Source organism: Nycticebus coucang, chromosome Y (genome assembly GCF_027406575.1).
Source record: "Nycticebus coucang isolate mNycCou1 chromosome Y, mNycCou1.pri, whole genome shotgun sequence".
Taxonomy (NCBI): domain Eukaryota; kingdom Metazoa; phylum Chordata; class Mammalia; order Primates; family Lorisidae; genus Nycticebus; species Nycticebus coucang.
In genome coordinates this window covers 33,643,535-33,657,218 of record NC_069805.1, presented here as the reverse complement: position 1 = coordinate 33,657,218, position 13,684 = coordinate 33,643,535, and positions in this window count along the sequence as shown.

The window sequence follows — 13,684 nt, the reverse complement described above, 5'->3', positions numbered from 1 at the left end:
CAAAGGTAGGAGAAGATGGATATTCCAACTCAAAAAGGGATGGAGAGAGGAAGGCAGGATGAAAGAGAGAGTGAGAGAATATGCATTTGTCTTTTTTATACTTATCTGCCTTTTTCCCTTTTTACTTTTTCTTTCTATTAAGGGCCTCAGTGGATTAGATAATGCCTACCACATAGATGATAAGCAATACAAAAGCGGTCCACTCTTTCAAATGCTGGTATCTTTCAGGCACATCCTTATAGACACCACAGCCATAAATGTTTCAATAGGCATCTCGGCAGCCCTTAGTTGAGTCGCGCTGAGAGAAAATTAACCATCACTCTTACACACAGAGAAATTTATTTTTCACCACTCTGGAGGATGACATCCTACATCAGGGCACCAGCCGCGTCTCTTTCTGGATTGTAGACTACCAACTTCTTGTATTATATGGCAGAGAACAAACAGAGAGAGGTTACTTAACTCTAATATAATACTTTGGGAATAGATAAATAAACAGAAGACCATTTTCAAGACAGATTTCAGCACTAGTACTTCATTAACAAAATAAACAACAGGTCTGAAAATATTTAATTTTTTACGAATCACTTATGGTTTTATAAGGCCTCTAAATTCATTAAGTTAGAGTTTCATCTTTATGATCCAACTGTATTCCAAATGCTTCATCTCCTAGTACCATTACCTTAGGATTTCAAACATAGGAGTTTTATGGGGACACAAACTTTCTGGACATAATAAATAAATGTTTTTTTTTTAATTTTCAAGAATTAAAAATTGAAAGTATGCATATTCAGTAAAGACAAAATGCATTTATAGAGTTTTAAAATTAAGATCAATTGTCCAGATAGCTATTTATTTGCTGCATTTTTGTAGTCAAAAACACTGAACACAAATGTAGAGAAAAGTTCAACCAGAACAAACTGTCGCAGTAGTATAGGTTTAGAAAAGCAGTGCAGACCTCCCCGGTCACAGCTCAGTACTTACTCATTCTTACCACATTGACTCCATCATTCCAAGAATCTAGACACTTTAATGAAGGGGATGGATTCAAGTTTGTGGAACGTTGGAAGGAGTAAAAGGGAAAGGGTATCAAAAATAAAATGTGGTTTTAATACAAGGTCAATAATCTACCAATACTTATTTATGTTCAGAAACCCAAAGGCAACACCTTCTGATTTTCTGCAGAAGATTGGCAATACCACTGACATGATATGGCAGTGGAGTCTAAAACAATTGAAAAGATACCACCACTATATGTGGAACAAAAGAGAACTATCCCTTCTGCCAGAGCTCCTGTCCCTGGCACACATCTCTCACTGACAGCCTGAGAAGTAACTAGGGGCAGCTCACTACTTTTAGTGCAGAAACAGAATTGGCTCGTCATTCTCCTGTCTTCCGGTCTTCTCACTATTAGCAGAAACATTTAGGAAGTCTGGGAAAATTTTGTTTCATAGCAACAATATGGATGAGTACACAAAAGGGTGGGTCTTTGAGAGGATAGATGTGTATCTGCCCCAGGGTGCACTGTCCTTTCACATATGTGTCTGCACACACCACCACCACCAACAGCTTCATGCTTCTGCCCAATATAATGTGACTATATTACATATAGTGATTTTCACCATGTGTGAAAAGAGGTGTTGCTGTCCACTGGGCTTCTTGGTCGATGACACAGAGGCAGCACCACAGACAAAATGAATGATTTTAAAAGGGAAGGCTGGTGCTCGCTCAGGCACATCAGCAATCACCTGTCTTTATTCACATTCTTATATATCCAAACTCATCAGATAAAAATAATCCAAGGATAAAGAAGACAAAATGTAACAAAACTGTCATAAAGATTCCTTATCAGCGTTAATGCCGCAAAGTACTTACACACCTTTCCAAACTAAGAATGTTCTGTTTGGAGATAAACAACAATGGAGATAAACCACAAAGGCGCTGGGTTGTCTGTTCTGTTTGCCCATTTCTCTAGATGACTAACTAAAAGTTATTGTGTAAATAGGTAGGGAAGTAAGTGCAAGGGCCCATTGCCACAGCTAGATGTCCCTAGCTGTGACTTGTCAGGGCCCTCTGGCACATTCTTTCCTTTAAGAGATAACTGCCTGCATTTTTCAGCAAAGCTGCTTCTGTGAGCTGGGGGAGAATATCCCCCAAAACTCACATTTAGCCCAAGTACTGGAAATGTTCCTTCTCAGGGCCTCATACTTCAAGGAGCACAAATGAGACTGATTCACCTTACAAGGGTGCAGGGGACTGTGCCCCTTCAAAGAGGATGAACACAAAATTCTCCAGTCATGTTATTCATCACTGCTGATTGTTTTATACTTGTTGAAATTTTACCTGGAAAATCTGTACCCTAGGGATGATATCCTAAAGTTGACACAAACAATACCCCCAATAAAAATAAGGAGCACAAAATAGTTATACACAAATATATAATTCACAACCAAGAAAAATATGCATATATGCTTAAATCCTTGTTGCTGTGACTGATCAGGAGATCTGAATTGACATTTGCAAACTCTTCTAACCATGCTCCTTTTAGCCTCAGGCAACATTTGGCTGGTTAAGTGTCTTAACCTGATGGGTAAAGAGTTTGAATGAATAATGTCACTTGCATTATTTTATTGTCAGTTACTTTACTTTTTTACTACTGAAATAAAAGTTTTAAGAGAAACTTCCAGATAATTCTATGAATTATAAAAGGGCCTTTCTGTCCTATCAGGTAGCAACAACCTAATTTTCTCTTGATAATCAGCATCAATCGTTCCAATAATTATTTCCTTTATCTAATGTTTCATTAAGAGGAAGACACCTAAATGGTCAGATAACAGTCTTAACTGGCAGCCCAGGGCAATAATTACTCAAAACTCAAACGTCTTGTATAATAGAAAAATCAGTCCCACAAAATACTGTTATCACCTGGGCCTATATATTATAATTTAATTGAAAGAACACTAAATAAAAAAAAAATAAAAATTACAGTAAGATGATCCTTAACTGTAACAAATTCTCAGAAGGTGATTCCAGCATTTCATCTGGCTTGTCCCTTTTGGTTGATGGGAACTCATGATAAAGACAAAAAAAATTGCAATATGTACCTTTTTGATGCACTTGTCTGGCTAAATAAATTCTGTAATAAGAATAAATGCAGTTTGTTTTGCCATGATCATTAATAAGAAACTTGATTAATCCACTGAGGATGAGGAGAAAATAATTATTACATGAAAGGAAAGTAAATTCATACCCTACATTATTATTTGTTAAACTGAGAATGCATTGATGCTTCTTCCTTGATAAAAGTGTCCCATTGTAGTCAGCCTACCACTTGTTTGACCAGGAAATGATGTCATATTAATGGCTCAATAATAGCCAAAATTCAGGTATTCTGTATTTTGTCAAATGCCCTTTCTGCATCAAGTGAGAGAATCATATGGTCTTTGTCTTTTATTTTAATTATGTGGTTAATTACATTTATAGGATTATATGTGTTGAACCAAACTTGAATCCCTGGGATAAAACCCAATGGATCATGATATATCGTTTTTTTAAGTGCACCTGTATTCTGTTTGCTAAGATCTTATTGAATAATTTTGCATCATACTCATCAATGACATTAGCCTATAGTTTTCCTTTTTGTTGGGTCTATTCCTGATTGAGACAGCCCCCAGTGGGGTGGAGAGTTTGGGTTTCTGGGAACATGGCAGAAAGAAAATGCAGAAGGTCAGAATAAAATAACTATACAACCAAGAGTCCTGGGGGCCAGAAGCTGTCAGAGTGTGGCAGTGCCGTGGCTACTCCAGGTTCTTACAGGTATTTGTTGAGATTCAAACAAAGGAATTTAAAGAAACAGTTGCAAGGAAAATGTTACAATAAATGTTACACTGTTTAGCAGGATACACAAGATGTGCAGACTGTTTTTCTAGGTTGATGTATCATAGTATGGGGAACATGTGCTTTGACACCTGCTGTTATTGGTCTGACTAGTATCTGCTTAGCTGTTTCTGCCTAGCTAAGTGATTAATTTTGTTGTGCCTATGGTTGTAACTGTTGCTGCTAACACATGTGTCCTAATTCTCACTGTGATTGTGACCGAAACTTTGTTACAGTCACCTGCCTAGCTAATGTCACAGGTCAGCAACTTTTGCTACTGCCCTGGACATTCTGCTCCCTATGCATATCTTGAGGTGTCTTTGTTACAAATTTCCAACACATATACTTTATGGCTTGTGATATTTTAGATTATGTCAGTCACAGACACGTAGTAAGCAAATAAGTTGAAGAATAATGAGAATTGCAGTGACTACACGTTTCTCCACAATCATTGATTAACATTATTTCATAAAAGACAGCTGGAATTTGTTCTCCCATACCTGGTTTTGGAAAGAGGGTGATATTTGCTTCATAGAATCTTTTAAGGGAGGATTCCTCCTTTGTTTTGAAATTGACTATGCAATAGAGGTACTATCTACTCTTTGAAGCTTTGGTAGAATTCTGGTGTGATATCATCTGGTCAAGAGTCTTTTCTTTTTTGGAAGATTTTGTATTGTTAACACAGTTTCAGTGCTTGATTTAGGTCTGTTCAAAATTTCTAATTCTTTCTGGTTGAGTTTAGGAAGGTGGTGTCCCAGCGAGCCCTGCCAGAGCTAAGGGGAGGACATGTGGTCTTCGCCCTGGGGTGTTTTTTCGGCAGCCAGCAGAGGAACTAGCCGGTTGGAAGGTTGGGAGTGGCCCTAGGAGGCTCCATTGACCCAAGGGGCCAGACAACTGCTGGGGGACACCTGCAGGTTGCCGGATCAGGGAGTGCAGTCCTGTCTCTGCCCCTGGCCTCTGTCTCCCTTCCCTTGCACTTGTGGCTGAACAGGAACCCCCCATTTCTCAGGTTTGTCCAGCTTTATGTAAATTTCCTAGGCCTGGACAATTCTGTGAATGGACTGTATCCATTCATTAAAAGATTCATTCACCTTGCCTAGAACAAGGGACTATATTCATTCATTGATACACTCATTCCTCTTGCCCTAGCAGAACAGACTGTATCCATTCATTTGTTACCATGTCCTGGCCAGATGTAACTACAGAGGACCCATGTGACTACATATACCCCTAAACAAAGAAGCCAGGCACAGAGAGATTTTCTGACTTAAACCTTTCCTTCTTCCAGGAGCTCTGTTTCATTTTATTTTTTGTTTTTCTGTATTATTTTCTGTAAAATAAATCCTGTCTTACCACTGATTTATGGTCCTTGCATTCATTCTTTGAATTCCGGAGACCAAGGACCAACTGAAGGAGAAATTCTGGTATCAGTGTGTTTCCAGGTATTAGTTCATTTCCTCTATATTTTCAAATTTCCGGATATAGAGTTTTTTAGAGTAATCATTAAAGTCCTATTGTATTTCTGTGGTATTTGTTATTATTTTCTCCTCCTTTTCATTTCTGATTGAAGTCAATAGAGATCCTACTTTTCTTTTTCTGGTTCATCTGGCCCAGGTAAACCCTCAAACTATATGTTCCTTTACAGAGATCCATCTCTGTTCCTCTTCATGATACTTTTTAAAAAAATCAATCCCCCAGTCCTCTTTCTCATATTCCTTGACCATTTGACAAATTATTATGTATTTACCATTAATTCTTGGATATTGGTAGCCTGGGGCATCTCCACATGATATATAAGATAAAAATTATTCACTGCTCAGAAGTTCTGGACACTGGGATGACTTTTATTCTCCACTATTTTTTTTCAGGGTCACTAGACTAGGAAAATAATTCCATAGCATTTCCAAGTTTGGCTAGTGCCACCATCATCTGCAGAATTATCCATAAATTAGGCCTAAGCATTTTCTTACCCAGCCAATTGGTTAAAAACACTTCCCCAAAGTCTGCCAATTTAAGTGAAATGATAGGTAGTATTGCACCAGATTTGCTATGCCACTTACTCGTGAATGCATAAGAGACTAGTGACTGATCTTAGTTATCTCTGTCCTATTCAAGGATGAGGTGCTGCTTCACATAATATATAGCTCGGCAGATAATTACAGATAGCTCAAGTTAGAAAATCAATTGTTTCAATGGTAAGTCTGCTTCAGATTCCTGTAGCCAATCAAGATCTCTTTCTCAACAGAAACTATTTGGGACAGGACAGTATATAACTTTAACACAGCTCTTTGCTCCAATTATCCCATGGCCAGGGATGACTAAGAGCATCTTTTTTTCTCCCAGAGATTTTGAGGAGCATCACTGATGCTCTGAGGTGCATAACTGATACCTCATAGACAAGTTTGTTATGCTGTCAATAATACAGGGCAGTGAACCCCAGGTTGGTCAGCGCCAGCCACCAGTAGGACCTGCCGCACCTTCTGTATCTCTGTGCTGGCTTGGTGGTGTTGGTGCAGCGGACCAGGGGAAGCAGAGCTGGAGAACCAAGTGTGGCAGAGAGGGTGAGCTCAGTGGAAGCCCACAGTTCCCTGGTTAGTTGAGGGAGACCATGGCACAGCTGGCGCTGCTGCTGGTATCAACCCCAGAACCACCATAGAACCTAGAAAATTCTACTCTGGCTGCACTACTCACCTGTGAACATTTCACTGGCCTAAGGATTATGCAAGGTTCCCATGTTGAGGGATGAACAGGGACCCCTAATTTCTTAGCCCTGGGCAATTTTTTGAACGGACTGTATCCATTCTTTAATGTGTCCATTTACCTTGCCTCTAACAGAAGGGACCGTATCCTTTCATTAAAGCACTCATTCATCTTGCCCCAGAAGAAGGATCTGTATCCATTAATTTATAACCAAGGCTTGGCCAAACGAACTACAAAGTACCTGTGAGACTACACATACACCCCAAGACAAAGAACACAGGCACAGAGGAGATATTTTCAGACTCAAGTTTTTCCCTCTGCCAGGAGCTCTGGTGTTTTTTCTTCTGTATTCTTTTCTATAAAATAAATCCTGTCTTACCACTGAACTGTAGTCCATGTATTCAGTCCTAGAATCCCTGAGACCAAGGACCTAATGAAGAAGAAATTCTGTTAACACCCAGATCTGCTATAGAGCTTTTTTCTTGCTCTAACTGTCTTACACGTAATTAAGACGAACTCGTTGCAGGTAGACTTGTAGGGGAAAGAATGTAGGTCTTCCTATAAGATATAGCTCAATGTTCTTTTTAAATTGTGCCCATTCATTCAAACTTGCTATAATAAAATAATATAGTTATGTTGATTTAATCACAGTTTTCTAGGCATTCAATTTTCTCCAATAATTTACTGAGTAAAACATGTAAAGAGCTATTCTGGGAGCTCTACAGCTTCAAAGAAGTATAATATAAACTATTCACATTCAATCTATCATAATAAATAAATCAAGTATATATGAATAAATAAAAAGATAGCAGAATAAGCTAAGTGCAATGAAAACAAGTTTACTTTAATATTGTAAGAATTCAGAAAACAGAGGTAACTTTGGGGAGAACTAGAGAAAGCTTTGTAAAGGAACCTAATATTTATTGTTTGTGAACAATTTATCTTTTCTCTTCCTTATAAAATGGTAGAAAACAGTATATTACTCCTCTAGTGACCCTCCTAGTAATTCTTGTGGTGTTTGCACAATATTTGATTCAGCTTAAGTATTGGTAGACATAGCTTAATTGGAGATTTTTGAAAAGAAGTTGTTAATATTCTGGACCTTAAAGGGTAATAGTCATGTAATGTTAGACAGCACAGCTCTTCTTCTGTCTTATTGTTTACACCCGGAAGCTATGGATGAATTTCTTATAGGTAGCAGATAATTTTAACTTGTGATTTTATGATACTTTCCCTTTAACTTGTTCACGCAGAATTACATCTTGGATAACATCCATTTAATAATAACTAATGCAAAACAAAATATTCATTAGATAAACTAATCATAAATTTTTAGACTAGATGTTATCTGTTAGGTTAATTATATCAAGACATTATCTCACCACAATTTTTTTTTTTTTGAGACGGAGTTTCACTTTGCTGCCCTCAGTAAAGTGCCATGCCTTCCTAGCTATTAGCAACCTCAAACTCTTGGGTTCAAGTGTTCCTATTGCTTCAGCCTCCCAAGTAGCTGGGACTGAAGACACCCACCACAATGTCCAGCTATTTTTAGAAACAAGGTCTTGCTCAGGCTCAGGCTGGTCTTAGACCTGTTAGCTCAGGCAATCTACCCGCCTGGGCCTCCTAGAGTGATAGGATTATAGGTGTGAGCCACTGTGCCCGGCCACCACCACAAATTTTTAAAAGAAAAATTTCTAAGGTTTTTTTTTATTATTATTATTATTGTTGCTCTTTGTTTTATTTTACTATATTAGATTTATAGTGTATCAAGTCCTGTATTTAACATTTAAAAATTATATAACTTATCATTCAAAACTAAACCTTTTAAACTAGTCCTGTGCATTCTGGAAAATATATAAATAAATTTCAAAATTTGGCTGAATTTCCCTTTGCTAGAATCAACTATGTAACACAGTAGATATTAGGAATTTACAAATTAAAATGATAAACTTGTAATAGAGTTAATATGATATATTTAGATAATGAGTACATTCATAGGTATTATGTTTATGCTAATTTGTCTTGAGCCCTACATTATTACATTTATTGCATTTCCTGTGAGCTACTATACATAATCTATAAGTATACATACACTCAAATAACTTTTAAAGACAGAATATAATTTTAGAACCCATAAATTACCACCAACATATTGGTTCTGGTGGTTTGAGTTGCTAAATGATGGTTTCCTCAGGTTTTACTTACTTGGTTGACTATTCCAAATTTAAAGTTGCTTCTAACAGTAACAGTGGCAAGGAAGATTAATAGGTAGATGCATTTTTTATTTAATTAATGTTAGGTTGGGCAGAAGATTAATGGTGAATACTTAGTTGTCTCGCATTCATTGTACATTTAAAAAATTAATAGCAGTTCCATTTAAGCTTACAGACTGATCCAGATAAAATGTTTTTTTAAAAACTATGTACTTTTCATTTAGTAAAACATTATGTGTAATCCTAGAAATTTATGTTACATATTATTAACATGTAATATTAAGATGTATCTTTTCTTAAAGAGTAACTAAAACAATGATTTTCAACTACTATGCCGCTGCACCCTGGGGTACCATGAGAGGACCTTAGGTGTGACACAAAAAGTTTTCAGGATAATTAATTGAATGTTTTTGAAAGAAATTCAAGTCACAGTAAGTATATTCTTTTTTTTTTTCTCTTTTTTATTTTGATCATCATAATTTAAGTGTACTGTGGAAGTTTATCTATATGTTCAAGTGTGCCATGAGTGAAAAAAGATTGAAAAATACTAAACTAAATCATGGTAATTATTATTATTATTATTTATTATTATTAGGTTTTTTTTTTTGTAGAGACAGAGTTGCACTTTATTGCCCTCAATAGAGTGCCGTGGTGTCACACTGCTCACAGCAACCTCCAACTCATGGGCTTAGGTGATTCTGTTGCCTGAGCCTCCCACGTAGCTGGGACTACAGGCACCTACCACAACGCCCGGCTATTTTTTTGTTGCAGCTTGGCTGGGGCTGGGTTTGAACCCTCAGTATATGGGGCCGGTGCCCTGCCCACTGAGCCATAGGCGCCGGCCCAGTCATGGTAATTATTTTAGCTCATGTAGTATGGTAAAAATAATCTCAATACATCAATATATGTGAATTGGTTTTAGAACTAATTTTTTTTCATTGAATATATACATGAGTCATATCAATTTGTAAAAATGTTACTCAGCATTTGGGTTATGTGCTGTATTGATTCTGCAGGTTCAATGTCTCTATATCAAATTCTTCTATACTTTTATTTATCCATTTATATGTTTATCTGTTAAAATACTTGGGTACCAATGAGTTCATAGAATTTACCTTCTTAATTAAAATAATTTACTAAGTAGTGTGAGAGACATTGATACGTATCATAATGATAGTGAAGACCTAAATATTGATTTAATTGGGAGAGAAGCTAAAATTTCTGATCAAATTTATTCAGCATTCCTTCTTTGAAAGACTACAAGCACAGATTATGTTTTAGAGTATTTCATCAGGCTCTTTATTTAAATCCAAGTGAAAATAGGCAGATTTTGGATGAGCAGTAGGCTAAGAGATGGTCCATGCTGAACCACACTAAAATAGTGCTGAAGACAATTTCCAATGTGAATTACAATCAGAATGAGTCTCTTTATGTCATCACAATTTATTTTTCTTCTTCAAAGTAAACATTTTGTTCCTTATATATAATGACTCCATGACAGCAGGGAAAAATGTATAATAAAATTGATTTATCCTCCCCATATTTTTTCTTTAGAAGTATTTCTTCCTGAAGGAGACACTGCAAAAAGTAAAATCGTAGCATTTTAGGTCGTACAGTTGATTGCTAGGGTGTCATAAGGAGAAAAATAGAGTGAATAATTTCTGAGTAGAATAGGTTTGTTTCAAGTAGCATTCAATATAGACTTTTTTACCCACCTAAATCTTCCACCACAAGAGAGAACAACCCAGTAGCTTGACTAAAAGAACTTCATAAAGTATGTGTTAAAGACAAGAAAGGATCTCACATTTATTAAGGCATTCATATGGGTCAGGCAGAATGCTAAGTATTTTATATATTTTATTTCAGAAGAACACCATTTAAAAGTTCAATACGTCCCTCAATCCACACCTCGGGTTTTTGCCTTTCTTCATGGTCAAACATCATTAGGTGGTCTTTAATTCTTCATGTCCAATTCACTTTTCAAACAAGTTGAATCTGCTTTCTGCTAACTTTATTGCATTGGTGTAAGTCACTGGCTTTACCCCTCTCTAGTCGTTAATAATGGCATTCATACAGCTAACTACAGCACCAAGTTTATTGTCTAGCCTTAAGTTTTGCAGCCTCATTCTACCATAGCTGCATTTGATTTCTATCCTCAGTGAAACAACTGGCAATTCTTGCCTACCATGATTCTGCGTTTTCTTGGTTTCTCTCCTCCAGTCCTGCTATAACATGTTATTCATAGTCTATTGCTATGTAGCCTAATTCATCGAGTGTTTAAGCAATAGAATGCTAAGGCCATTTTCTTACAGATTTTCCCTAAGAGATGCTAACTTTTTTTATAACTTTAAATATCTTCTAGAAATCTCTTCTGAGAAGCAGATAAGCCTATTCAATACTTTGATTTACTTATATCACAATCTCAAAATTGAGGCAGAATCCATATATTTTACTACAAACATATATTTTAATCCCATTCACCCCTCTGTGTTCCCTGTAACCACTCTTGTCCTCACCAGGATGGTGTCACTACCCAAACATCTTCTGCCTGAGATAATAAAATAGTCTTTTTTTTTTTTTTTTGTGGTTTTTGGCCAAGGCTGGGTTTGAACCCACCACCTCTGGCATATGGGACCGGCGCCCTACTCCTTGAGCTATAGGCGCCACCCTAAAATAGTCTTTTTTTTTTAACCATATCATTATAAGTCATACCTCTGTTCTTTTTTTTTAATTTATTTATTATTAAATCATAGCTGTGTACATTAATGTGATCATGGGGCACATAACACTGGTTTCATAGACCATTTGACATATTTTCATCACACTGGTTAACATAGACTTCCTGGCATTTTCTTAGTTATTGTGTTAAGATATTTATATTCTACATTTAGTAAGTTTCGCATGTACCCTTGTAAGATGTACCGTAGGTGTGGTCCCACCAATTAATAGTCTCTTAACTGGTGACTCCCTTCATTCTTCTATTTCTCATTCAACGAACTAAGACTATTTGATTTTAAATTAATTAATGCCACTTTTCCCAGCCCTAACACCCATTGATCTTAAAATGCCAGTTGCTCTCTTGGCCTAAAAGCCATAATGGTATCTAAATATCCATTCCCCAAACCCACTCATTACTCATGCCTTATCCCAGGCCTTATTGCAGTCTCTCAAGTGAGTCACTGTCACATTTTTCTTTCCCTATTTCTAGGATCATAACATTTCTTCTGCTGAAATACTCTGCTCCTCTGCCTTTCTTGTTCTCGTGGTTCATTAGCTTTCTCACACGTCAGTTTGCAGCTCTCAGAAACACCTGTGGCCTCCAAATAGCTGCCGCACATAAGCCCATGTGAATTAGATTTCCCCACATCATTATCTTTCTTAGCAGCCCATTCATTTCTGCTTTATAACACACTGATGATTGTATATATACGTGTCCATAAAGTTCATGTGCGATTTACTATGTTAAACTATTTTAAATGGAAGGTGAACTTTATTCTATCCTGAATGTATGTAAATATATATTGTATATAATTATTTTTTATATTGATTACTTTGTTGTTATCTGCTGCCGTGTTTTAAAGGTGACTTATACATAGTGGGAACATATATTTGATATTCATCCTAACACCTTCCAGACCTGTGTGGCAGGCATAATCTCATTTGCCTTTGGATTTGTTGCATTTCTATATAATCCTTTTGCCTGGTGCCATTGATTACCAGCCAAACCTGTGACTTGTTTCAAATCAACAGACTAGGCAGAGTGGTGGGATGTCGCTCCTATGATTGGTAACATTGTATAGAACTGTCTTGGCAGACTTGAGAGAGAGATCATCTTGTGTGGCTTGTGTAAGAAAATACCCAAGTTGTTAACAGCTGGTGGAAAGAGGCCCGGCATGGTGGCTCACACCTGTAATCCTAGCACCCTGGGAGGCCAAGTGGATTGCTTGAGCTTGGGAGTTCGAGACCAGCCTGATACAAAGGGAGACCTGGTCTCTAAAACTAGGCAGGTATGGCAGGCACCAGTAGTCCCAGCTACCTGGGACGGTAAGGCAAGAGGATGACTTAAGCCTGAGAGTTTGACGTTTCTGTGAGCTATGACGTCATGGCATTCTATCTAGGGCGATAAAGTTAAACTTAAACAAAAAACAAACAAAAGCTCCCTATGGAAAGCTCTATGATTCAGGATAATGTTGAGTTTGCCTCTAGGATCTTGACCCCAGCCAATAGTCAGTTACAATCCTATGTTTTCATGTTCTCAATCATACAGCTATAAGGAAGTAAATTCAGCTAATTCTATATGTGAGCTCAGAAGTGAATTATTTCCTTGTCAGGACCCCAGATCCAGCAACAGCCGAGCTGGCTCCTTCATGGAGCCTCATAAGACTCTGAGAAGACACCTGCCCTCCAGAGCTGTGAGATAATGGTAGATTTTTTTTTTTTAAAGCTGGTGGGTGTGTAGTAATTTTCTATACAGCTGTTGTAAACTACTATAATCAGAATATACCATGCTTTACCTTTAAACCAACTTAGACTGGGAAGCTATGAATAGGTTTCCATTCTTTGTTATTACTATGTTGTTTCACTCGAGGTGTTTTAATCTTATTGCTTAAAAAAGGAATATTAGAGACACAATCTTAACTGCTTTTTATAAACCATTTGTACTAAACATTTTGGGTAATATCATAACATCATCAATAACTTGAAATAAGATACCATGTGTGATGATATCCTATATTTGGCATTTAACTGCAAAGAAAGTGATAAAATGGGTTTTATAAGTTATGAACTAGAATCTGCAATTCAATGTCATTATTTCTATACATCAAAGTTGTGTCTTGATATAGAGCTGCTTCTCCATAAAAAATCAATTTTGCAATGTTTATGCCAATTCATTA